Below are 24,758 nucleotides of genomic sequence, written 5' to 3' on the forward strand. Positions count from 1 at the left end.
GAGGATTTCCTCCAAGAAAGGGTACACTTGCCTCAGGGAGCCATCCTGAGGGAACCACAGTCCAGCCTCCGGAGTTCCCAGAGGTCTGCTCAATGGAATCCCTTCCTCAGGAGGGTCAGAACTGGCAAACAACCAGCAAGGAAAACATTCTTTTACGGAAAAACATTTTTGGAAGGCGCCTGGGTGGCTCAGTGGGTTAAGCCTCTACCTTCGGCTCAGGTCATGATCTCAGTTCCTCGGATTGAGCCCCGCATTGGGCTCTCTGCTCAGCAGGGAGCCTGCTTCCCCCACCAACCCCACTCTCTGCCTGCCTCTCTGCCTGCTTATGATCTCTCTGTCAAATAAATAAATAAAATCTTTAAAAAATAAAAATAAAAACATTTTTTGAAATAAAATTCACACAACATTCAAAATTTACCCATTGTGAAGTGTGCGGTTCAGCAGTGTATGAGAATACCCACGGTGTTGTGCAGCCATCACTGTTGACCCCAGAACATTTTCATCGTCCCCAAAAGAAAGCCTAGACCCATTCAGGGGTCACTGCCCATCCTCCCTTCCCCCCGGGGCCCTGGAAAACCACTAATCTACTTCTATCTCCATTATATCACTGGGTTTAAGACTCACCAGGCATACCTGCTTTCCCTGCTTTCCATCTGGGCATTTTGTCATGACTGGCTACCAAGGGACTTTGCAATCTTTTGCTTTTGGCTCTGTCTATACATCACTTCTTCAAGCTAAATGATTACATTGAAGTCGTCTTGATCATCCTCATTGGTAAACAACATTTCTTGTACTTTTATAAGTATGTGCAGGTTTTGTTTTGTTTTGTTTTAAGATTTTGGTTTTTTATTTGGAGAGAGAGAACACAAGCAGGCAGAGAGGCAGTCCAAGAGGGAGGGAGAATCAGGGTCCCTGCTAAGCAAGGAGCCCAATCCGGGGCTCGATCCCAGGACCCTGGGATCATCACCTGAGCCGAAGGCAGATGTTTAACTGACTGAGCCAAGCAGGCGCCCCATCATAAGTATGTTTTATGTTCAAAATTTTCCATTACACACTAGGGAGCTGAGGTCAGAATCCTTAATGTGCTTGCAAGGGGCACCATCAAATACTGAATAATTTACCCATAACATCAGCACGTATGTGCATAGCCCTGGACCCTTTGGGTGCATCATCTATAGGGTTCTCCTCTGAACATGTGTGTCAAGGCTTGTATCATAATATCCACATGAACCTGCATGCCCCCCCCCCTTGCCATGTGCTTCGCTCCAGGGATGGAGCCAAGACCAGACTTTGAGTTATGGGCAGACACTCTTCAGGGCAGGCACTCTGCGAAGAAAACAACCATACTTTTTCCGTAAAGGAACAGTAATTCTCGTAACAGTAAACACACACACACACACACACACACACACACACACACGGTCTCTATAGTTTATACAGTATTTTTACATCATCTAATACAAAGCTCAAAGGGACCCTGTGACATAGGATGGGATGGCATTACTATTCTATTTAATCCATAAATAAACGGAGACTCAGTTTACTGAAGTGATTTTCCCAAGATCCCACAGTCATTTGGAAAGTCAGCCATGGCCCCTTAACAGCACTTTACCATTCTCGTGGATTCTCAGAGTTAAAACCCCATCTGTCGAGATGGAGGTCTTGGGACCTCCACTTGAAAACAACATAAATCTGTTTGTTTATAGTAGAATGGCAAAAACCAATGGGTGCAGATAAGCAGAAAATGTGAATGCATATTAGTATTCAGCTTTTAGTCTCAAATGCACCAAATGCAAGACCATGTTTCCTGGAACATCTCAGTCTCTTCATTTAGCTGAAACATCATCTTGTCATTGCCTGGGCTCTGTCTCTGAGACCCACTAACCAAGTCCCACGGGGCTTTTAAGGCATGTGGGAGGAAGCAACTCTCTGTCTTAGCTAAGAGCCACTCGCAGTCCCCAATCTCATTAGTTCTCATTAAAGTACCAGGGGATCAGGAACACTGATGGGCTGGGGAGGCACTTGGGCTCTTCAGGGGCTGCTTTACTACAAAGGAAAGGTGTGACCCTGACTCTGACCACTCCAGCCTATCTATCTATCTATCCATCCATCCATCCATCCTCTCTCCTTCTCCCGCCCCCCCATCCCTCCTTCACTCTATCCCTAGGCTACCTCCCTCTTCAAAATGTTTAAATCCAACACCTTCTTTCTACTCCGGCCACCAATACACAGGTTCAGAGCCTTGTGACCCCTTACAGACTATTGCCAGTATAAAATATTTTCAATGTTTATTTTGATATAACTTTTACTCCTTTTCTAATAAGATAAACATTAGTAAAAATTTTTTTAAATAAGGAAAATAAAAACCACCTAGATTTCTAATAACTAGGATAATCACTATTAATATTTTAGATCATTTTTCAATATGGGAGTATCTATTGACAGCATTTAGTTTTGAAAGCTTCCTTCTAAAATACAACTATGGGGGTGCCTAGGTGGCTCGAGTGGTTAAGCCTCTGCCTTTGGCTCAGGTCATGATCTCAGGGTCCTGGGATCAAGCCCCACATCGGGCTCTCTGCTCAACAGGGAGCCTGCTTCCTCACCCCCCTCTCTCTATCTGACTCTCTGTCTACTTGTGACCTCTCTCTCTATGTCAAATAAATAAATAAAATACTTTTTAAAAAATAAAATAAAACATGGGGGCTTAAGTGGGTAGAAGAAGAATCAATGAAACAAGATGGAATTGGGAGGGAGACAAACCATAAGTGACTCTTAATCTCACAAAACAAACTGAGGGTTGCTGGGGGGAGGGGGGTTGGGAGAAGGGGGTGGGATTATGGACATTGGGGAGGGTATGTGCTTTGGTGAGTGCTGTGAAATGTGTAAACCTGGTGATTCACAGACCTGTACCCCTGGGGATAAAAATATATGTTTATAAAAAAATAAAAAATTTAAAAATAAATAAATAAATAAATAAATAAAATAAAATACAACTATGTTGCTCTCCTGCCTAAATCTTGCAAGGGCTCTTCCCACCTCTGGTAAACATCTGCTGCCCTCCTGGGTCAGTCTTATGTCTCCTTTTGAACCTTATTCCCAAGACAGGGGGACTCTAGTTCAGAACCTGAGACAGACATCAAGCGTGCACCTGGCTGGCTGGTCTGTTATGGCTCACAGGGTTTGAAAGGACAGTGTTGCTAGGTGGGGTTGGCAGCACCTGGCCCCGAGTACCTTACACACACACACACACACACACACACGCAGCCTTATACACACAGGTTAACTGCATACACCTGCAGTTGAGATCGCAGCTTGTGTGTCTGGTACACAGATCCGTGTATCTTCTCCTACGTATGTCTACAAGCCTTTGCGCAAGCGATTTCCCCTGCCTAGAATGCTGTTATCCTTCCTACCCTTTGCTCCTGGGCAATGGGATACTCCACTCCATTTTCACTGTCTTTTCTGCGCATGTGGTCTCGCCCTCTGGAATTCCCTGGGGCCTAATATCATCCTCGTCTTCTCTTTTATTCCATAAATGCTGTTCACAGCAGAGGTAGAGGGTTGGTTAGACCGAAGCCTATCATGAAAGTCTGAGGTCTTGGGACCATCCACCTTCACCTGACCTGTCCTAGGCACTCACGCTTTTCTAGAACCCAGGCCAGTAGTACATGAGGAAGCTTCTCTGGCTGACTCGTGATCTTATCTGGGCCGACTGGGATTCTACACTCGGAGTTCCCGGTGGGAGATGGTGTATGGTCAAGACTACCAAGATGAGAAAATGATTCTTTGTATCTTACCTCAACCCAAAATGAATTTTAGGTGATTCAGAAATACAGATCATTCAGTAGGGTAGGAATTAAATAAATAAAATAAGTAGATAAAGACAGCAAGGAGGGTCTCTTAGCAACAGGCGCACAGCTATAAGCTGGTATTCAGAATGGCGGGATGTGGGCAGCAAATCCAACTCTGGGCTTCTTAGCCACCAAAGGAAAAAGGGAAATAGGGTCAGTTACAACAAATCCCAGTTTAAGAGGAGCTCAGTTTTCCTTCCACTAAGCCTTGAGAGGAATCCTCTTAAAGGGAGAGGCTGAGATCTACAGGAGAAAGTTGTCACTACATCATCACATATATTTTAAAAAGCAGCTTCTTGAATCTCCCAGGGCAGTCTGAGAGCCTAAGACCCAAGACCTATCTTTGAAAGAAAGTGTGCCCAGAGGTGGTGGTGTTCAAGTCTTCAGGCCTCCCGGACGAGCCCGACCTGGGGCTCGGCATGTTGAGAACAGGGGTTCTGACAGCTGCTGCCCAGAGTCAGGGAGGACTGAGCCACCTCAGATCTTTGGGGCACGGATGGGAGTGGGGGACAGCGTGTGGAGGCTGATCTCATGGCGCTTCTGGCCTCTCTTCTGCCTCACCCAGAGCACTCTGCTTCTCTGTTTTCTATCTTAGAGTTTGGGGTCAGCTGTTTGACAAAAGGGTTTTGCATCAAAAAACCCGAAGTTTAAGAACCTGTCATGGGTAATATTTCTCCTCACTGAGATGCTGATGGGCTTTTGCCAGCAGAATTTAAATTCATGGTTAAATTTTGGAGCAAAAACTTGGAGATTACCCAGAAGAATGAAAAGCAGGTAGCCACACAAATACATGTGCACACATGTTCTCAGGATCACTATTCCCAGTAGCCAAAATGTGAAGGCAGCCCAAAAGTTAATCAATGGAGGGATAAAAAATTATGGTATATACATAGAATGGAATACTATTCGGCCATAAAAAGAAATGACATTCTGATACGGGCTACAAGAGAGATGAAAGTCAAAAACATTACATGAAATGAAAAAAAGCCGGACACTGAAGTTCACATACTTCAAGACTCTATTTATATGAAATTTCACGAATAGGCAAATCCATAGACACAGGAAGCCGATTGGGGAGAAACTACTTAACAGGTCTGGGGGTTTTGCTTTTGTTTTAAGATTTCATTTATTTCTTTGAGAAACAGAGAATGAGCAGTAGAGAGGGGCAGAGGAAGAGAACGAGAGAGAAGCCGAATCCCTACTGAGCAGGGAGCCTGATGCGGGGCTCGATCCCCGAACCTGGAGATCATGACCTGAGCTAAAGGCAGACACTTAACTGACTGAGCCACCCAGGTGTCCCTGGGTCTTTACTCTGGAGTGATGGATACTGAACAGAAGTGATTGCACAACACTGTGAATGTACGAAATGCCACTGAATTTCACACTTTGAAGTGGTTATTTTATGTTATGTAAATTTCACTTCAATTAATAAAACAGAAACCCTTGGAGGTTAGACCACCAATGGTGGCCACAAAAGGCCATTTTGCCAAGCGGCAACTGAGGGAGCAGAGGGTAGAGTTGACATCCTCAGGACCACGGAAACCTTCGTGGGGGCCCGCATGCACATACTCCCTCCCAGAGTAGAACTGAGGGGCACGCGGCCAGAAGAGAACGTTTGGGCCAGGTCGGTTCTCTTTCCTGGGATTCCTGCCTGGATTTACACTGCCTTTATCTCTTCAGCCCACAGTTAGTGCTCCTAACACATGGACTGGTTGACTAGACCACAAGTCAAGTGTCAGCGTCTGTATTCTGAACTCATGACTCACAGAATGACATACATGACTATTTCCCTAACGCCACCCCCAACCCCCAGCCCCCATCAAGTCATTCAGCCTCATCCGCCTCTGAATTTATAGCAAACAATTACAAGAATTACAGGTGTAATTACAATTACACCTTTCCTGTCCAGGATGCCATGGAGTATCTACTGTGGGTAGAATTAAGATTAACCTCCAGAGGGTCACTTCACAAAGTCAGGTGTATCGTTTTCCTGTTCTTTTCTGCTGGATTAAGGTCCAGCGTCAGCCGTTTTCCTGAGAGCCCTCAAACCATTCCCCGGGGGACAAGCCCTCCCCCAGAAAATGACACGCTCTTTTATATTTGAATTCATTCATGTACTGAATTAGTACTTACTGAATACTGAGCGTGTCTCCGGTGCCGGGCGCTGGGCCAGGGGAGCAGTGGGCTGCAGTGTGGACAGGAGAGACAGCGCGCCCCTACACGGGGAAACAGAGGCACCAGCACAATTACAAGTGTGCTGGGGGCTCTTGAGGGGAGCGCAGGGGGCTGCGGGAACGCACAGGTCCAGGGGTTCAGGGATCTCCCTGAACTTGACAGTCATTAAGGAGAAGGGCTCCTCCAGGACCTGGGAGTGGAAACAGGCTGTCCTGGCGATGACTTCTGCCCAGACTGAGAGCAGGTCGGACCATCTAACCTCACTTGGGGGGAGTGCACACTGGTGGGGAAGAATCAGTGTTGCTTCACCTACGGGCCACAGCAAAGTACTTTCTCCAGGCTTTTCCACTCTGGCTACTTCTCTGCTCCACCTGGCCCTTCCTTGCCCCTCCCTTACCACTCCTCCTCCAAATCCCTCTTTCTTTATGTCACTGGGTATCATTCTAAGCTTTTAGGGGTGTACAGATGCCTTTGAGAATCTGATGTAAGACATGGGTGCTCTCCTTGAAGACAAAAGCCCATGAAGAATTCTGCCTACAAGTTCAGGGAATTCATGGAGCCCCGAAGGCCCACCGCTGAACCCCTCTATGAGTCCATGGGTTCCAGAGGCCTAGGAGGCCTGGCAACCAGCAGTGCCCCCAGCGGGCAGCCCTTGCCCCACAACATGCTTGTCCCCCAGGGCCACTGCTTTTCCAGGTGGGCTGCCCCGTTCTCCGTCCATGCTGGCTCTTTGACACGAGCTCTGCCTGACTCTCTCCCTAACTCCCCCAGATCTCTGTCTGCACCCCTTTATTCTTTCTCCAGATGCCCATCACCCCTCCCTTCACCATCTTTTTGCCACTGAGGCACCCCTCCCGAGGGGAGCGGCCCTCCGGGCCCTCCTTCCCCAGGCCACGTCAGCACCTCTCTTGGCCCCTAATGGGGCAGCTCAGAAAGCTGCTAGGAAATGCCTCTGGGCAGGATTCTCGTTGAGCAGAAGCTCCTGACAGGCGGCTTAATTCCTTCCCATGGGGTCACAGTCAAGTTCAGCAGAGCCGCCCAGGGATGAGGAAGCAGCTGATGCTGGGCAATGCCTTGAGGAAGGAGCCCAGAGCATGGAGAGAGATGACAAGACAGAATTCTTTGAAGTTACCTTAAAATATGCTTCATTGCGTCTCCCCTCACTGCAGTCCCTACAGAAACATATGGATGGAGACAGCCCCTCTCCGTTCATGGCCCCTTTCCTTTAGAAAAGGTTCTTCTCACTCTCTTTTATTGCATTTTCATGTGGCACCACACCTAAGAATCTTGGTGCTTTCTCAGAATGGAAACTTCCAGAAGGTAGAAAAATCTGTTTCACTGGCGTTATTCAGGACCCTACAGGTGAAGAGGGAAATGCTTCACGAATAGCGTTTACACCTGTGGGGCCTGCCCCCGAGAGGCTAAGGCTTTAATGAAAACACTGACCTGGTGAAGGAGTTCAGGCTGAGCCACCCCAAAATATGCCACTCTGGTATGTGGATTATTTTGAGCCGAAGGCATTGGAAATCAGCAAGCACACAGAGGGGCTTTCCCTGAACTCCTCTTATCTGCGACAAGACAGACCATCCAACAAGAACTCAACGATCATAAATCCTCTCCCAGGGTCCGTTTGTCTTTCATCAAAATCATTTACTCTCCCCCTAGTTCCCCATTCCCCTTCCTCCTCCTTATTAAGACCGTATATAAGCTCTTAAATCTCACTGCCTTTTGGAGTATTCACTCTTTTTCCCTGTGATGTGCCCTTGCACATAATATTAAAAATTAATGAATCTGTATGCCTTTTCTCTTGTTAATCTGCTGGTTGTCAATTTTCTTCACGGACCCAGTTACTGAACCAAGGACTATAGAAGGAGTCTTTCCAGTGCTCAACGTCACTCATCATCAGGGAAACACCAATCAAATCCACGATGAGATACCACGTCATGCCTGTCAGAATGGCTAAAATTAACCAGTCAGCAGGAAACAACAGATGTTGGCAAGGATCCATAGAAAGGGGATCCCTCTTACACTGCTAGTGGGAATGCAAACTGGTGCGGCCACTCTGGGAAACAGTATGGAGGTTCCTCAAAAAGTTAAAAATAGGGCTGACTTACGATCCAGCAATCACACTACTGGGTATTTACTTGAAGGATACAAAAATACGGATTGGAAGTGGTACATACATCCCGATGTTTGTAGCAGCATTATCAATAGCCAAACTATGGAAAGAGCCCAAATGTCCATCAACTGGTAAGTGGAAAAAGAAGATGTCATATACATACAATAGAATACTACTCGGCCACCAAAAAGAACGAAATCTTACCGTTTGCAATGACATGGATGGAGCTAGAAGTGTATTCTGCTCAGTGAAATAAGTCAGTCAGAGAAAGACAGATACCCTATGATTTCACTTATATGGAATTTAGGAAACAAAACAGATGAACACATGGGAAGGGGAAAAAAAGAGAAAGCAAGAGGGAAGCAAATCCTAAGAGACCCCCCTTTTTTTACAAGATTTTATTTATTTATTTGAGAGAGAGAGTGGGAGAGAGAGCACGAGAGGGGGTAGAGTCAGAGGGAGAAGCAGAGCCCCTACTGAGTAGGGAGTCGGATGCGGGACTCGATCCTAGGACTCCAGGATGATGACCTGAGCCGAAGGCCGTCACTTAACCAACTGAGCCACCCAGGAGCCCCCACAAGAGACTCTTAATGATAGAGGAAAAAACTGAGGGTTGTTGGAGGGAGATGGGCGGGAAATGGGATAAATGAGAGGTGAGCATTGAGGAGGGCACGGTTTTGATGAGCACTGGGTGTTGTATGTAAGCGATGAACTGCTAAATTCTACACCTGAGACCAAAATTACACTATATGTTAACTAACTAGAATTTGAATAACAATTTGGGGAGATAAATAAAGACCTAACAAATGAACAAAAAAAGGAGAGTCTTTCCTCCCCTGCACTGGCAAAGTATGCGCTGCCCAGAAGGCACCTTACTGCAGGATCTTAAAGGTCTTAAGTTTGCTAATAAACTGGGACTGTTCACAGCAGGACACTGGGTTTTTGGTGTTTGGAGGAAACTGTTAGTTGCTTATAACATCTCCCCTTCCTTATTAACAAGAGAGCCTCAATTCTGTTTTTGTTTCTTCAATTAAAAAAAAAAAAAATGTAGATTTACTTGCAGTTACCGTGTAAAGAAATACTAGAGATCACATATACCCTTTACCCAATTTCCCCCAATGGTAACATCTGGCCAAACTATGAGCACCATCACACCAGGAAACTGAAATAAACACAATCCAGTGACCAGCAAAGTTCACCAGTTTTATAAGAATCCGTGCTTGTTTGGCTGTGTATATTTCCTTCTCTATAATGTGATCACGGGTATAGATACATGTGACCACCACCAAAGACACAGAACAGTTCCGTGACTAGGCCCCCCGGAGCGACCCTTTGACAGCCCCCATCACCTCCCTCTCTCCCCATGCTCCAACTCCTGGTGACCATGGACCTCTTACCCATTTCTGTCTGTATCCATTTCTTACCAATCCTTTCGAGGATGTTATAGAAACAGAATCATACGCGATGTAACCTTTTGAGAGAACCTCAGTGTTCAGCTGGACATTCTGCCATCCCAGAATAAACACTTCATTTCCCAGGTTCCCTCTAATTTCGTGTGGCTATGTGACCACATTCTGACCAGCCAGACTTAAGCGCAAGTTTTATTTGGGTCTCATGGGAAGGTTGCTTAAAGCTTAGAGCCCATTCGGCTGGAAGAGTCCACCTTTCGGCTCTTCTGTTCCTCCTGGTCTGTACTGGGACGTGTGATATTGTGATTTTTGACACGAAATGTAAATTTGGTCTTTATCCAATTCCTGGCACAGAGCTCCTAAACCTTTGGGATATCATAAAGCTTGAAAGCAATAAAAGTGTCTTTTGTTATGTTCATAAGGTAACTTCTACAAAGTCCCTAGGTAACCAAAGGATGGGGGCTGGCTGCCAAGAGAACTAACCCTGGGATTAGAGGTTGGGAACTTTCAGTCCAGCTTCCTGGGAGAGGGGTCCCAAGGGCTTTCAGACTGAGGAGCCTGTGGAGGTTGGGGAGAGTGGTGGGTTCAAAGGGGCCATGGAAGCTCTGTGCCCTTCCCCCCACACCTTGCCTATGTATCTCTTCATCTGGCTGGTGGTTCGTATCCTTTAATATCCTTTGTAATAAACCAGTCGTCTAGTGAGTAAAATTATTTTCTGAATTTGGTGAGCTGCTCTGGCAAATTGACTAAACCCAAGGAGGAGGCTGACAGAGCCTCCAATCTACACAAACACTGGTGATAACGGGGACTTGCAACTGGCACCTGAAGTTGTGGGGAGGGCTGACTTGTAGGACTAAGCCCTTAGCCTGTGGTGTCTGAGGCTATCTGTAGAAAGATGTGATAGCTGGAGCACTAGCAGCCATCCTGAATCATGAGGAAACTTGATGACCAGAGGGTCATGTTCCAGGAGCGAAACAGAAAGCTAGGAAGCTGGGTGTTCTCAGTGACCCCACAAAGCTGCTACGGCAGCTCTGCACTGCCCATGAGAAATAGATTCCTATCTTGGGATGAGAAATAGATTCCTATCTCGTTTAAGCCACTTTTTCAGTCATTACCTCCAGCTGAAACCAATCCTAAGTAAACATGTGTATTTAAGTGGTGTGTTTTAGGACAGCAGTTTTCCAACTTCAGTGTACATCAGCATCTCCCCACACAGATTGCTGGGCCTGGCCAGAGTTTCCAAACCAGCAGGTCTAGAATGAGGCCTGAGAGTATGCAGTCCCAGATGACGCTGCAGCTGCTGGTCCAGGGATCGCACCTTAAGAACCTTGAGCATGAACAGTGGACTGGAAGCGTAAAGGCTGCAAATAGGGCAGGAGAGAGGGGAACAAAAGGCTTCTGCCAAGTGAAGATTGGGTAAAGGAACTCAGAGGAGGGGGATAGGGGAACCTCAGGGACAGTGACAGGACTTCCAGCCTCACAGAGGCAAGCCACAGAAGGGGCCACAGGTAGGAGGGAACCGAGAATGGCAGTCATGGGACCAGAAAGAGAAACTCCAGAGAAGCTGCCATTCAGGGGGTTAGTGCTGGAGTTCGGCCTTATTTGGCAAAGCGGAAAAGCTAACTAAGTGCAGGAGAGGTCGGCATAGAGACCTGGGGCCCGCTGCCTCCAAGAGGGATGTTCTGGAGCAGCCCTGTAGATGGTGTGGGCAGAGGGCAGGGTCTCAATGAAACTCGCTTTCAGAGGCCAGGAAGGTGGGGAGGTGCCAGCAGATGAGTCAGAAGGCGAGGATGAGGCTGGAAGGCCGGCTGGTGCAGAGCCGGGAGCCTGAAGAGAATGTCTGAAAGCAGAGGCTGCGATCAGTCTCCAGGAGGCATGGAGGCCAAGGAGACTCCCAAAGACCTGGGATTCAGTGAGGCACAGGCAGCTGCATGGAGACGGGTCTAGTGAGGAAAGGGGGAGAGAGCCAGCATGAGAGCTTGTGGGGTCACGAGGACAGGGGGAGCTTCATAAGAGGTGACATCCTGCACAGGTGTAGACAGAAGGAAAGAACGGGAAGGGGGGGCAGACGAAAGATACTAGGAAAATGGGGGTCTCGATGGCGCAGCATCCTGAGTGAGGAAGAAGAGGATGGACGCACAGGCCAGAGGGACCCTTCAGAGACAGGACTAGACAATGAGAGAACAGAGCCTCTGGAAAGGAGAGATGACCGTGACAGCGTTCTCACAAACGCAGCACAGCAAGGCCCGGAGAGCAGGAAGAGAAGGCTGCTGGACTCTGAGCATCCAAGGGGCAGGCAGGGAGGGAGGGACCCCAGTGTCACACAAGGCTTGGGTGCAGAGGTGATGGGAGGCAAACCCAGGACACGCACCTGGGCAGGAACCTCTACCTACTGGGCCTGGAGCTGTGGGACCACCAGGGGACCATGTGTAGATGGCGCCCTGTGGTCCTGCACCAGCACCCAGCAGGCCCTGCCAGCAGCAGCTGGAATCAGCTTCCGGTAATCAGCCATGGGAGTACATGTGGGATGACTGAGAGCACAGGAGGGTGGGTGTCTGCGGCCTGAGACAGTGCTGCCTGCTTGGTGCCTTGTGCGTTGCTTTGTTTCTCCTTGCTTTTAGATCAAATATATTCTGTTGATTCAAAAAATAATTATAAAACATCTACAGTATGGGGAGCTAAATGCATTGGGGGAGCGGGGCTGGGGGCGTTAGGGGATGAGCTCAGAGCAGGATCACCAATGCCTAGGGCAAGGCTTCCAGGCAGAGTGAGGTTTCGTTCAGACCTGCCCACAATGAGTTACCCAAGAGTAGGCTGTGGCGGGAGTGAGTGTATCCAGGCAGAGGGAACAGCATGTGCGAAGGCCTGGAAACGAGAAAGAGCATGGTGTCTGAGCACGTGAAAGAACTTCAGGGTGGCCAGGGCATGGGGGGAGAGAGGCCGGGGGTGGGGGGACAAACTGGAGGGACAAGTAGAGTCAAGTCCCCAGCAACTCAGTAAGGCACCGCTGGAGTGAGGACTACCTCTGTGGGCAGAGGGAAGAAGTTCTGGGTTTTCCTGGAGCAGGGCTGGGTGACAGGACCTTTGGGAAGGAACGAGGGATGGGCGACTGAACACATACAATCATATTTACTTCCTACTGTGGACAAACAGACGTCAGTTAGGAAGCTGGGAACGGGGGACAGGATGGTCTGGTGGAGAGACTACCTGGGTCAAAGCAAGAAGGCCTGAGCCCGGGCCTCAGGAGAGAAATCTGGGCCTTCCTGCCCCTGGCCACCCTGCGTGTGGCTCTACGCCGATGCCCCCCAACGGCCTGCAAGTCTCTGTGTGTTTGTTTTCACCTGGCCCGGGGGCGGTGGTATTTTGCTCACAAACATTGATCGTGGTCCATACTGCTCTTATTTCTGCAATAACCTGCTAAATTCCTGGGGAGTGGACAGGGTGGCCCTAGCCAAGTGTAAGATTTTTTTCTAATTTTTTTTAAGATTTTATTTATTCATTTGACAGACAGAGATCACAAGTAGGCAGAGAGGCAGGCAGAGAGACAGGAGGATGCAGGATCCCTGCTGAGCAGAGAGCCCTACGTGGGGCTAAATCCCAGGACCCTAGGAATCACGACCTGAGCCGAAGGCAGAGGCTTTAACCCACTGAGCCACCCAGGCGCCCCCCCTTTTTTTCCTAATTTTTAAGATGAAAAACTTTTTATTACAGAAAACTGAAGACCTATACAAAAGTAGAGAGAGTGGTATAATGCGCCCCAGCCTTTTTCATCCAAACCTCTGATTGTTATTTTGAAGCATATCTTAGATACCATGCATTGAATTTCATAACCATTGTGGTATGCCTTTTTTTTAGTAGCTCTCTTTACTATAATACACTGTCATCAGCATGCCTAAACAAGTTAGCAATAGTCGCATCACTTGATTAAGAAAAATCTGGCGTCCATACACATAGACCCTTGGACCACACCAAAGTCAAAGCCAAAGCTGGGTGTTCTCACAGGCACGCAGCCATCAGCACCAGCCGGCACATCACCGTGGGCCTCGCAGCATGTCAGATTCTGTGGGGGCCTACCCTAGTACACCCAGGTGGGACCAGAGCCCCCCACATCCTGATGCCAGGACCCAGGAGACAACATAGAATCCTGGGCAAACACACATCTGATCCACTGTGTGGTCGCAGGCAAGTCACTCTCCATGGGTGCCTAGCTGCAAAATAAGGGGATAAAAAAACCTGAGGAACCAGCCCAAGGGTCTGTGGGCAGATGAATTACTAAAGAACACACAGTTGGGGCGCCTGGGTGGCTCAGTGGGTTAAGTCTCTGCCTTCAGCTCAGGTCATGATCCCAGGGTCCTGGGATCAAGTCCCGCATCAGGCTCTCTGCTCAGCGGGGAGCCTGCTTCCATTCCCCTCTCTCTGCCTGCCTCTCTGCCTACTTGTGATCTCTGTCAAATAAATAAATAAAATCTTTTTAAAAAATTAAATAAAATAAAGAACACGTGGTGTGTGTACCCACACAGACACACACGCGTGCGCGCGCGTGCAGACACACACACACACACACACACACACACACAGGAATATTACACAGCCTTAAAATGGAAAATCCTTCACACACCCCAACATGGCTGAACCTCATGCACATTACACGAAGCAGATAAGCCAGTTGCAGAAGGGCAGACACTGCATGGTTGCATTCATGTAAGGATCTAAAGTCGTCAGAAATCACAGCAAGTAGAAAGCTGGTTGCCAAGGGCTGGGGGAAGGCAGGAGGCAACTTAGTGTTCGGTGGGTATAGAATTTTAGTGCCGCTGGGTGAGGAAGGTCTAGAGATCTGTGGCTCGCCCACGTGAACATACTGAACCCTGCTGAACTGTGCAGTCAACTATGGTTAGCAGAGTGAAGGTTATGGTACGTCTTTCACCACAAGTAAAAACACAAAAAACTTCTGGCGTCCATCCTAACTGTAGGAATTGGAGGGACGTGCTAATTCTGAGACCTCACTCTGCTCTGTGCTGGAAGGCACCTCAGAACTCCATAGGCTCCTTCAGAGAGTGGGGTGGGAGGGAAGCCGTGTTTGGGACCTCCTCTACTTTTCTCACACACACACACACACCGCACCCCGGAAACAAGAGGGGGCACCCAGCAGCTGCAGGCAGGGGCCGGGGAGCTGGACAGGCTCAGTAAGGTACTTGTTAGGGGCAAGGAGTGGGGGTTGGCCAAGTCAGAGAAACAAAGGGAAGCAAAAGCCTTTATCCAAGGCTGGGCTGTCCTCGGGAACATTCTGGAAGGAAAGGAGAAAGCCCAGTTGGCCGGGGGCAGCCATGCGGGGGGATCCGAAGTGACAGATACAAATGTGTAGTACACTGGGCAGACATGGGGAAGATTAGCAGTGCGTGGATGCTGACAGCGGGCAAGACGGGGTGAGGGGGCAGGGAGCTGGCAATACCGAGTCCCCAAATCTCTTCCCAGGCACCCAGGTCTGCAGAATGCTTTTAGGGCACATTATCATAAAGCTATTTTTCAGATTCTCGCAAGCCTGGCCCAAGGGAATCCAGGCAGCAGGAGACAGGACTGGAGGTCCAGCTGCATGTCTCCTACGTCTCCCGGGAAGGCTCCCCCGGAATCAGTGCAGCCAGAGAGCAGAGACCAGATTCTCCGCACTGGACAATAACATCATCTCGGTGCCCGCCACAATGTCTGGGGGAAGAGGACCGGGAGAGGGACGGCACAAAGGACTCACGTGCAAGCCTGTGAAAAAGGAATAAAGGTGTCTCGAATGTGAGGGGCACCAGTGATGCTCACGGGGCTACTCAGATTATTTGGGAGAGTTGGGTCCATCCATCGCAACTGGAGGCCTAAGAGCCAGGTGGCTCATGAAAGTCAGGGTCTAGGTTCCTGCTGGGCAATGTCACCGTGAGGAGGTGTTGGGTGGGGGCCAGCCTCATCTGGGGGTTTGGGTCTCTTCACGCAGCAGCTCTGAACCTTTCTGCAGTCACCTTCCATGCCTGTCACACTCTCCACGTGTGACTTTCTAGGCATGAGTGGGGCACCACATCCCTATGTCTACCATTCCAGAGAGCAAATCCGCGGACAGAAGTGAGAATAATAGGATTAAAGCTCTAAGTCTTAAGCCAGCTCTGTTGTTTAAAATAAGCAAAAAAATGACTCCCCGTGTGTATTTCCTTGATCAGTGTTATTAACTACCTGCACCCATTCCTCCCTAGAGATGTCCACACCCGCTAGTGGTTTGGGAGCCCAGGGGGCTTCCCCACTCACTGAGCTGCTCTCCTAACCCACTCCAAGCACATCTAAACGACCCCCATCCCCCACTAATGCTCTAACCTTAGGAAATTCTCGTGGGCATGAATTCCACAGGCTTTCACTTGGGCTCACCCAGACTGTCACACAGCATGGCCTTGGTCTCACGCCGCGGGTCCCGGGCCCACAACTTCACCCTGAGCTTGGTACAGATGCAGAAACTCGGGCCTGATGAATCAGAATCCACACTGAACAGGTTTTATCAAGATCCCCCGCTGGCTGTTGTGCACGGTCAAGTCTGAGGGCGACCGCACTGAGACATCGCACCCTACCTCCCCCGCCACCTGGTAGAAAAGTGGAGGAGCATCCACTCCGAGGCCCGGGCTGATCAAAACAGCTTCCACCAGCTGCAGCCGTCCCTATGCTGGTGGGGCGGGGGAGACACACACGAGAAGTTGCTACAGTGAACAAAGTGCACCTAAATTTGGAGATACTGAGGGATGCCTGGATAGCTCGGTAGGTTAAGCAACTGCTTTCAGCTCAGGTCACGATCCTGCGGGTCCTGGGATCGAGTTCGCATCAGGATTCTTGCTCAGCAAGGAGCCTGCTTCTCCCCTGCCTGCCACTCCCCCTACTTGTGCTCTCTCTCTCTCGCTCTCTCTGACAAATAAAATCTTTTTAAAAATAAAATAATAAAAAAATAAATCTGGGGACACTGAGATGAATTCTAAGAAGGCACTCCATCAGTCCTGAGATCCTGGAACCCTGGGTTTATTAATAGGCAGACACTGGCAGAATGATGACCGGAGCTAACACTGGCTGCCCCCTTACTATAAGACAGGCCCTGTTTTAAAATCAAGATGTTTTACATGTGATTTCTATAATTTCACATAGCAACCTTTTGAGACTAGGTTATCATTATACCCATTTTACAGGTAAGGCCACTAAGGCACAGACAGGTCAAGTGATTTGCTTCACAGCTGGCATGGACGACTGCCAGGTGAGAACACCTCAGGAGGGAGCTGGGGGAACACTGTCCCCACCCCAGGCGTTCCCTCTGAAGCAGGGACACGCTCACAGTGATCACCTGTCTTCATTTGCCCACGACTGGGAGGGTTTCCTGGATGTGAGAACTTCAGCGCTAAAACAGAGGGCGTCTTAGGCAAGTTGGTTATCCTAGGGTACCCAAGGCCAAGACCTTATTTCCCACAGAAGAACGACACAAGAGAAATAAAAGGAAAGGAAAGGAAATGTAGTGAGAAGCCTTGAAATTATATAGAATTCCAGCACTGGAGCTCTGAATCAGAGTCTGGGCAAGCTGTTTCTATGCGGGGAGCCCCACAGCCTGTCCGCTGGACTCCAGACAGGGCACAGTCTGCAGCTATGGCCTGGTCTCCCTGCTCCTCCGATGGCTGTCCTCTGCCTTGCTGACTTCCCCGTCCCTCCTGCCCAGCTGCTAGGACATGAAACAGAGCCTGTTGCTGCGGAGTGGGACAGCGTCAGTGTCCCGAGGAAAGAAAAGCAGATAAAAATACTGCCTTGTGTCTCCCTTGTCAAGGTCACCCTATGCCCACATGGGCGTCTCTCCATCAGCTCTATTTTCTGCTGTACTGCCAGCCAGTTCTGTGAATCTTGTTTCTTTTGAGCCCCTGGGAAAGTTGTTTGATTGGTTCAGATTTCATTTAGCCTGAGAGCCATTTATGATTTCCATTATAAAATACAAAGAGCACACTCAGCCTGTGTGTGTGTGTGTGTGTGTGTGTGTGTGTGTGTGTGATCTTTCAGAAATAATTTTTCAAAGTGGTTCCCCAACCCAAACTGGATGCGGCTGGTGAGGAAGCCCCAGAGGCAAAGTCAGAGGGAGGCTCAGAGAGAAGAATGCAGACTCCTCCACACACCTGCCTGAGGCCTCTGGGAGGTCTGGGAGAGCACCTTTTCTCAGGTAAGGGAAGGCAGCTGTCTCATGCCCTTTGCAGAGATCCATGCATTGGGATTTCCCTGCCTTTTGGGGGTGGTGGTGATGGTGAGAGTTGGGGGAGGGGCTGTTCTGGTCTCAATTTCCACATCTGTAAAATGGGACTTGCCCCAGCCTACCACCAAACATCTCTGGGGCGGAGAGGCAGGTCTCTAAATGCTCCCTCTACCCTTCCTAAGAAGTCAGCTCCTGTAGGTCTTTGCTGATTAACCTTATTAGTCTTGGACTGGAGAACTGCAGGGTCTTAGAGCAGAAGGAGAAGAGAAAAAGGCAGAATCCATCCCAATAGCCTCATTTCTCAGAAGAAACTAGCCAGCCCTGTGTCCAGCAGCCCCTTCGCTCCCAGAAGTCCATGAGTCAGTGGCATTGCTCTGGGATCCTACGAGCACTGTGTATTCTCTTTTCAAGGAAACTGAGCTCCCGGCCTGAACCATTTCTCTTCTCAGCCCCCACAGCAGTGTGGACACCACGGCCTTCACTCCTGCTGCTGGCTGCCAAAGGCAGAGGCGGCACAAGGAATAGGTGAGCTTTTTCTCTGCACAGCAAGGAAGATGAGTAAGGAGATCAGAGAGGTGAACCTCTGCTTTCCTCCTCCATCTCTCCTTGCTGAGCCAATAACCAAGCCCTGAGCAGCCCACGTGGAGAAAAACAGCTCTTCATGTGAGTTCAGGGAAGGCCATCCGTTTGCTACAACCTTGAAAAAAATAAAAATAAAAATAAAGCATTTCTCTCACCAGTGGCCCAGGAAAGCTAGCTGTTTGGGCCTCCTTTGCAGGCACAGGCAAAGTGCTAGGTCACGGGAGGACCTTGGTAACCAATTTGCAAACATCTAGCTCTCTTCTCCGGAACCGTGACAGCACGGCCTGACCCACATACCCAGCGTGATCCCAGTTCTCCCCAGCACTCGATAAACGACTCTCCGGAGGTTTACTCCCATTACAGCCATTCCTCATAACTCTTGGGGAAGCAACAGAATATGAGCGAATCCTGGCCACATTCATTTGTAGAACTATCTACGCCATAGATTTGTAATGTGATTATGTCTCTCTGCCTTTCACAAATCATTCTCTCTTTTGTTCATCCATCCATCCACCCATCCACCCATCCATCCAACAGGAGAATGTGGCATCTACTCCACGCTGAGTAACGTCTAAGCCAAAGACATTTTCCAAGCTTTAAAATTCCCTGCCTTTACAGTCTCTGTCAAGCAGGGAGGTGTAGGCCGGGGTGGTGTTCATCAAAAAAAAGAAAAAGGTTGGGGTGGGAGGGGCTATGTTAAAACCTAAGCTGTTGGGGCACCTGGGTGGCTCAGTGGGTTAAGCCGCTGCCTTCGGCTCGCGTCATGATCTCAGGGTCCTGGGATCAAGTCTCGCATCGGGCTCTCTGCTCAGCGGGGAGCCTGCTTCCTTCTCTCTCTCTCTCTGCCTGCCTCTCAGTGTACTTGTAATTTCTCTCTGTCAAATAAATAAATAAAATCTTTAAAAAAAAAACAAAAACCTAAGCTGTTGTTAACTAGTTATTTATTCCTTCTGAGCCTGTTTCAACAGTTCCAAACAGGGACTGTGGGAAGAATTGTCCTGATGTATATAGTAAATGTATATAGTTACAGACTCTGGGCTTGGCACAGAAAAGGTACTTAGTAACTGTTAGGTTAAAGAGAGTGACCCAATATTATGCTGAGCGAAATAAGTCAATCAGAGAAAGACATTATCATACGATCTCCCTGATATGAGGAAGTTGAGAGGCAACAGGGTGGGGGGTTTGGGGGGTAGGAAAGGAATAAATGAAACAAGATGGGATTGGGAGGGAGACAAACCATAAGAGACTCTTAATCTCACAAAACAAACTGAGGGTTGCTGGGGGTAGTGGGAAGGGAGAGGGTGGTGGGGTTATGGACATTGGGGAGGGTATGTGATATGGTGAGTGCTGCAAAGTGTGTAAACCTGGCGATTCACAGACCTGTACCCCTGGGGCTAATAGTACATTATACCTTCCTCCACACTCTATTGTCCTAACACCTCACCAACCCCAGTCAATATCCCTTCATGTTTATTTTGCTTCCCAGGACAGTGTGCTTTTGGTTTTAATCCACTGGTGAGCCAGGCCTGTCTTTATTCGGACTGATGGGCTGCACCATTCTGCGACTATGATCTGTATTGAAGTCAGCCAGGAAGCTCCTGGAGCTTGGGGAGGATGGATTCATAAAGTCTTGTTAATAAATAAACACACAGACATCAAGGCCACCGGCTGGGCTGTCGGCTGGCTGTCGTCGTAACAAGACTTTATGCCTTCCTAGCTCCTGTCATCTTCGGGACTGAAAGCACTTAATGAATCCTTCTTGCTTGCATCCTCCAGGAGGATACCAAGTGTCTCCGAAGAGCAGTCAGGGTCACCAACTCGAGGTCAGGGACTCTTGGGAACACTGCTGAAACCAGACCCCTAGAGCAGCTTTGTACATCTTTTGAGTCTCATCATAAAAGTCCTAATTGTGTATTAGAAGATTTTTAAAAATGGGTAAGTCAAATTCCCCTGCGACTCCGTCCACTGGGAGATAAGCGCTGGTGATACTATGTCATCCCACCTCCCCCCCAACGCATGTACACACACGCACGCATGTACACACGTACACTCACACCATTTTATAATTTAGCAATAGATTGCGAATATCTTCTCATGTAAAACGTTTCCACATCATTTTATGTGGCTGCTGGTTTGCTGGAGAAATCCCTCCTTATTTGAAACAGTGAAGTTGATAGAAATTGCTTTCACCGTGAGAACCATTGAGCATTTTCTCTGCTTTCGGATTTTGCCCAGAGGTGGAGTGGGATGAGGACACCCAGGAGCCCTTGTAGGGAACCTCCAGGGACACACAAGAGGAGGGGAACACACAGAGGCCTTCAGCACTTCTAGGCTTTGCAAGGACCGTCTGGCAGCAAGACAGGAGCAGGTGTCCTGTAGGGGACGACAGCAGAGACCCCACACCTCCCTCCACCCCTGTGTTCACCTTACAATCAGTTGCCCTCTGAGACCCAAAGGTTGCATTTGCTGCCATGGTCTGGCCCTTGCCTGCCCCTCCAGCCTCCTTCCCTACCTGTCTCTGCCCTGCCATGCCGTGTGGATGCTCTGGGTCTCTGCTAGATTGTGCTAGGCCCAGCGTGCCCCTTCTCCTCCCCCTTCTCACCTGATGAACTGATTTTTTTTTTAATCAATTGGTTTAGGTGTCACTTCCTCCAGTTTTCCCTGACCCTCCCCATCTCCCAGGCTGGATTAGCTCCCTCTTCACAGGACATCTTGAGTCTGAGTGCATTATGTCCATGTCCCTACTAGACTTGGAGTTGCCTGGGTCAGTGTCTTACACGTTGGGCAGACAGTGGGTACCTAATAAATGTTACTGAAAAAGGTAAAGGTGGTCCCAGTACCCAAAGCCTTGGGTATGACCAGTACTGGCAACCCTTAGGTATGACCTTGGGCATGACCAAACCCTTGGGTATGACCAATACCCGTACTGCCAACCCTTGGCTATGATCATAACATTTGAGATATCATGAATGGGGGTGGGGGGCAGACCTCAAATCCATCTGTATCTCTCTCCCTCTCCACTGCCAAGCTCCAGGCTACCCTCAGCCTCCTGCCTGGCCCATTCAGTCCTTTCCCAACTGTCTGCCACTCAGCAGACAGACGACCTCCCTCACACATCAGTCCGTGTGTATCTCTTTCCTTCTTATAACAGCACAAATATTTGGATTACTACTACAACAGCACCGTTTACAAGGCCCTGATAACCCAGTCCCTACCCACTTCTCCAGTCTTGGCTTATACCACTTCTCCCTTTGGTCTCTAGGCCCCGGCCAACAAGCCTTCTTTCTGTTCTTCAAATAGCCAAGGCCCTTTGTGGGATCTTCTTGGGATCTTCTCTTGCCAGGAACGTTTAATCCATCATTCCTCATGGGACTGGCTCCTTCTCGTCCCACAAGCTTCTGCTTTACGGCTACTTCCCCCAGGAGGCCTGGCTTCAGAACTGCACCTAAAATAAGTCTCCTTTCATTCTCTAGGAGGGCACATGCTCATATTTTTTCCCAGAGCTTCTTTATACTTAGTAATTGCATTTTTATTTTTGTGATCAGTTGTTTGAGAATACTTTCTATTCTCTCTGTGGGGGAGGGGGTATTATGTCCCCAATGGGGACATTTGGCAAGGTCTGCACATGCATTGTCACCACTGGGGGAGGGCGCTGCTCACCAGCATCTAGTGTGTAGAAGCCATGGACCGCCGAAGCCCCAACCAGACATGGAACAGCCGCCCACGGCAAAGGACTGTCCACAGGGATCCGACTGACAGGCCCTGCTCAAGACTGCAGGTCCCCCGAAGCCTGGGGGGGACCCCGCCTCCCTCATCCACCATTTTATCTCCAGCACCCAGCTCAGTGCCTGACACACAATGAACCCCCACATAGAGCTGCATGGAAAAACAGGTGGTGAAGGAGAGTCATGAGAACGCCTGGTGGGGCACACGGGGACCAGTCGGAAGTGATGCCACCACAGCCCGGGGGCCGGCAAGAGGCAGTCCCTGCCGTGCCGGGCATGATCCCCTCAGTGCTGGACTGTGGGGGGAGTCTGGGTGTCCTAAGGGAGAGGCTGGAGCAGCCCCAGGTTGGGGGGATTCAAGGAACCCCAGGAAGCGGCCATTCGCAATATGACAAGAAAGCATATAAACACTGTGGCACCCTGCACCGCCCTCCCAAGTCACACCGCCTTAACGTCAGCCCTGGACGGAGGGATGGGTGTCCAGAAGGCCAGGGACCACTGGGCAGTGGCTTATGAGGTGAAGAGAGGAAAGGGGCAAGAAGGAACTGGTACTAGGGTCTCTGAAGACCCAGAATCTCTGTGCCTTTTACACTTACACTCACCGAGTGAGGGAAGGGGTGATGTGGAGGGGGTCTGAGCGGACGCACGGAGGGCACGGAGAGAAAGCAGAAGTGGGGGGGGGGCAGCATTGATGTGTTTCTTCTTCCTGTTGTTCGTCTCCTAAACCACTAAAATCCTGTTTCCAAGAAACTGCAGCTTTTTCTCCGCAATTACTGTGGGGAAATACCTTGATTTAGAGTCTAAAGAATCCAGAAGATGGAGTTAGCCTGTGTCCGCCAGTGAGGACGCATTTGGGGAAATGATCTGGTTGAGAAATCTCCGAAATCCCAGTAAGAATTCTCTCCCAGAGCAGATCGGCATGTTCTTGGAGCAAGGCTTTGTTCATAGAGACAGAAAGGGAACAAAAGGCTACAAGAAGACTTCTTGCAGCTCCCGCTATGACCTTTCGATTAACAAGGTATCAAGAATCCAGTAACAATAACAACACCCAGGAGCCTGTATCACCCGGGGCTCAGAGATGCCAACGGCAGGTTCCTGAGCTTCTCACTGGTTCCAACACCTTCTCAGTCCAAGGGGAGCTTCTGCCCAGCAGCGGAGCTAAACAGCTCTGTTCGCAGAGTCTGGAGGCTTGAGAGGATGCTGGCTTTTAGCACCCACATACTCCTGAGATACTCTCATCACCTGTAGGACTTGTGGATTTCATGCCACTGCCTCGATTCTGACATCCTCAAAAACCTTAGCTCCCTCCTCCAAATTCTCCCCCAAACAGCTGTCAACACAATCACCACTATTCTGTTGTCTGGGCTCAAAAACTTGAAGTCATGGATGCTAACACATCCATTCCCCTTAGGGATTGTTCCAAACCTTCCCCCTTCTTCTCATGGCCCCCACCGACTCCCATTCTTTTCACATAACCTTGTCTACATCATGGGGGGTACTGACGCCACCAAGGGCGAACCTTGGTCTTCCAGTCCCCATCCCTAACCTAACCCAAAGTCTTATCCAGGGTTATGCCAATGCTCGTCCTCGTCCTCTGTGCCTAAAAGCTGAAAACTTCCTCCCTCCTGGTCAGTCCATCCCCCTACCTGGGGTCCAGATCCTACCTCCCCTCTCTCCTTCCAGTCCAGGCTCCATTGAATATTCTCTCTGCCTCTACCTACCTCACTTCCCCTCTTGGAGGTATCACCTTGGCCCACAGACATGATCGAGTTTCTTCCACTCTGAACAACAACCCATTGTTTCTCCTCACACACCCCTCTCACTGTTATCCCAGCTGCCTCTTCTCTTTCCCAGCAAAGCTAGGAATAAAAGTCTACACTTGGTGCCTTCATACCCTCACAATAATCATCCAGATACTGGTGCATTTCTCTGCCCTTCACAGCAAAATTTCTCACATGTTTGTGTATACTTCCATTTCTATTTTCTCAGAACTTATTCATTGTGAATTCACTGAAATCTGGCTTCCAACTCCCACCCACTACTCAGAAATCACTTCTGACAAAAGTCTTCAATGACCTCCGTGTTGCCCCTCGCAAAGAGTCTACCACTGACTACCCACACCTCCTTGAAGCCTCAATCCCTTAACTCTTCTCCTCACCACCACTCATGCAACCCTGACTATTGCCTCATAGACTATCTCCTCTAGACCACTCCCCTCATAAACATGAGTCTTTCCCCAGGCCCCATCCTTGCTCCCCCATGCCTGTCCATGGTCAACTCCCAGAGCTATGTCACTAGGCTGAACTCTCCTGGGTTTCCAGCTTGCGCCACCAAATGGCTCCTAGACAACTACATCCTTAGCTCTCCCATTGTTAATTCGAATGGTCTCGAACAGATCTCATTATTTTATCTGCTCTTTGCCCACTTTTCCTCCAGCATTCCTCCTCCTAGTAAATGGTACCGCCATCCACCCAGTCCCCAAGCCCAGTAACCTGTGAGTCATTCAGTCTCCTCCCTCCAGCTCTCCCCTCAAATCCACTCAGCTACTAAATCTTATCCACTTCATCCCTTAAATGTTTCAAGGGTATATCCCTTCCCCATCCTTCTATTACCATTATCTCCATTTGCCTCATTAACTTTTTCCCCTTTGCTAAAACACTGACC

The 24,758-nt window shown here is 49.2% G+C and overlaps 1 protein-coding gene across 5 annotated transcripts in view; it reads right to left on the reverse strand.

Moving 5' to 3' along the window:
- The window catches only part of LOC132025473 (protein FAM163A), a 75,659-nt gene that overhangs the window by 40,272 nt on the left and 10,629 nt on the right, over window positions 1-24,758 (reverse strand). Inside the window, exon 1 of one of the 5 annotated variants that reach the window (XM_059412800.1) lies at window positions 5,985-6,067. The exons of the other annotated variants lie outside the window; for them this stretch is intronic. The gene's annotated coding sequence lies outside the window, so the exon portion shown is untranslated. Of the gene's footprint in view, window positions 1-5,984; window positions 6,068-24,758 lie in introns of those variants that run through there. 5 annotated transcript variants of the gene reach the window in all.

The sequence above is a fragment of the Mustela nigripes genome, chromosome 10 (assembly GCF_022355385.1).
Source record: "Mustela nigripes isolate SB6536 chromosome 10, MUSNIG.SB6536, whole genome shotgun sequence".
Lineage (NCBI taxonomy): Eukaryota > Metazoa > Chordata > Mammalia > Carnivora > Mustelidae > Mustela > Mustela nigripes.